General features: G+C 39.7%; 1 pseudogene; it reads left to right on the forward strand.

The window, feature by feature from the left end:
- Nucleotides 1-251: 251 nt before the first annotated feature.
- Nucleotides 252-673, forward strand: LOC100766697 (annotated as a pseudogene).
- Nucleotides 674-2,821: the final 2,148 nt, after the last annotated feature.

The following is a 2,821-nucleotide window of genomic DNA, read 5'->3' on the forward strand; positions in this document are numbered from 1 at the left end:
CAAATATGTTAAGTATTGGCACAACCTCTCTTCAAGTTCTATACCATGAAATAACCCTGAAGTTTCTAATACTACATTCAAAAATCACACACAAACCAGCCTCCTGTAATCCCAGGAGGCTGAAGCAGGGATCACACAAGCCCAGGAGGCTAGCCTGGGCTATGTAAAGGAACTCCATCTCAAAACAAAACAACAGATATCCCAGTGTCCCTTGTACTTACTTCCTTTCTGACTCTTTCCGGGTGTCCAAGATGTCGAAGTGAGGACATGGTGGGTCCTCCGGAGTGAAATTCCAGATTCCCTGGGTCATCTAGTAGGAGCTGTGATCATCTGTGCTGACAATACAGGTGCCAAAAATTTGTATACCGTCTCTGTGAAGGGCATCAAGGGACAACTAAACAGACTTTCTGCTGCTGGCGTGGGTGACATGGTGATGGCTACAGTTAAAAAAGGCAAACCAGAACCAAGGAAAAATGTCCATCCAGCAGTGGTAATTCAACAACGAAAGTCATATCAAAGAAAAGATGAGGTGTTTCTTTATTTTGAAGACAATGCAGTAGTCATAGTAAACAGTAAAGGCGAGATGAAAGGCTCTGCTGTCACAGGTCCAGTTGCAAAGGAATGCACAGACTTGTGGCCCAGGATTGCATCCAATGCAGGGAGCACTGCATGATTCTCCAGTGTATTTGTAAAATATATTCATTAAAAAGTCTTTGCCCCAAGGGAAAAAACAACAGTGAAATACATGTGTACATACAAATATGCACACTCACACAAAAACTAAAATTACACAGGAAAAATGGCAAATACCAACATAATAATAGCCATTTAGTCTGGAAGAACCACTTATATAACAAAGTAAAATAAACTTTAAAAAAAGACTGCAAGATTGGTCACATTAATTTCTAGCCAACTGTGTGATATGTTTTCCTCATGTTTCACTCTTTTCTCACTAGACATTTATTTTTCCCAGAGTAGTTATATCTTGATTTTAATATCTTCATAATTCATACATATTTCTAAAGAAAACAGGATTGCCTTAAGGTTTTACTTTAAAAGGTCTTAGGTCACATGTGCTGTTCTCTGTCTGGCTTTTTCATGCCACTTAATTTATAAAATCTTAACATGTTTCTGTGACTGCATCTGCTTAGTTCCTTTTAACTTCTGTATTTTTATAGGAATAAGCCATGGTTGACATAGTGATTCTGCTTTGGATGGGCTTTTAGTCTGTCCTAATGTTTTAATTTCCTGTAACACTACTGCAAAACCCATGTATGTCTCCTCTCTGCCCATGGGTGTTTCTCTAGCAGGACCTGCTCGCCCCCCCCACCCGCAAGACTCTCTTAGAATGCTGGGTCTATATTTAGTTCTGATAGACAGTTACCAAAAGCCCATGAAAAGGGCCATCCTTCTCAAGAACTTTCCCAAACTTGGGGAATCAAATTTTAATGTGTCATCCAAACTGACGTTTAGAATTGTGACCTCGATATTTTGTTTTGCTTTGTTTATATATAAATATGTATATGCATGTCTATCTATATGTATATATTATTAGCTCTTTGAGAAATTTTTCAACTCATAGGAATAATTTGTAAAGATAGTACAGAAAGGCCCCGGGTCCTCTTCAGCCATGCTATTTCTCATGTCATTACATCTACAGCAAGCACAGGGTCAGAAGATCATGGTGGCATCAAGTTTATGGAGATTCATGCATCTTCTCATGTTTGTCATTAGTGTAACCATAACCATGACCAAGATAGAGAAGTACTCCCCTTCTAAAAGATCTCTTCATGTTACCCTTCCTAGTCACACATGCCTTCCCCACCATTCCTAAACCCCATAACATGTATGGTTGTCTGTCCCACCTGTCATGGAGTGGCTCTGGAATCCCTCTACAGATAACACAATCCAGTACTTGGCTCTTACTTAAAATAGCACATTTGCCTATAATCTCCAGTTATCTAGAGCATAGTTACAATAAATAGCACATGTAAATGCTATGTGGGTAGTTGTTGTACTCTATTATTTAATGAACAATGACAAGAAAAGAGTCTGCATATGTTGTGCTTGGATACAATATTTTAAAATACATTTTCAATCCACAATTGGTGGACTCCAAAGTGTAGAATCTGCAGATATGAGAGGTCATCTTACTCATCCGGTATTTACCTCTAAACCTGCATCAATATGAAAATGTAAAATGAAAGCCCTCCCAGTCTGGACTGTGAGGGTTACTGCAGTGTATGCGGCAGAACACAGACCTGCCTGGGAATGGGGCTCTGGGCATGCCCATGGGGATTATTTTGTTGGTCAATGTGGGAAGGTCTGTCTTAATTGTGGGAGGCCTGCTCCCTAGACAGGGAATCCCAGACTACGAAATCAGAGCACTAGGAAGCAGTTCCCTCTATCTCCCAGTTGTGGACAAGGAGTGACAGATGCTTCAAGCTGCTACATCCTGGATTGGCCCAGTGTGAGGAATTTGCCTGAAATGAGTTAAGAGAAATCCCTTTTCCTTTATGCTGTTTTTTTCAGAGTCACTTTCTTACAGAAAAAGACACTGAGACATTGACACTTTGAGGTTGGCTTTTCTTGCCCAGCACATTCCTAGATGTTCCGAGTTGCTGGATTTATTTTATTGCTAGGTGGCATTTTGGGGCATGTATTGCACCTATTATAGGATACTCATTACTTCTCTTCCAAATAAAACTGCTATAGACTTCGTGGACAGAGATTTTCATTTCTCTGGGATAAATGGTGGGGATGACAATGGCTGGGTTGTATGCTAAGTCAATATTTTTTTTTCATTTTTTTATTTGAATTA

Source organism: Cricetulus griseus, chromosome 2, assembly GCF_003668045.3.
Source record: "Cricetulus griseus strain 17A/GY chromosome 2, alternate assembly CriGri-PICRH-1.0, whole genome shotgun sequence".
In the NCBI taxonomy this organism is placed as follows: Eukaryota; Metazoa; Chordata; class Mammalia; order Rodentia; family Cricetidae; genus Cricetulus; species Cricetulus griseus.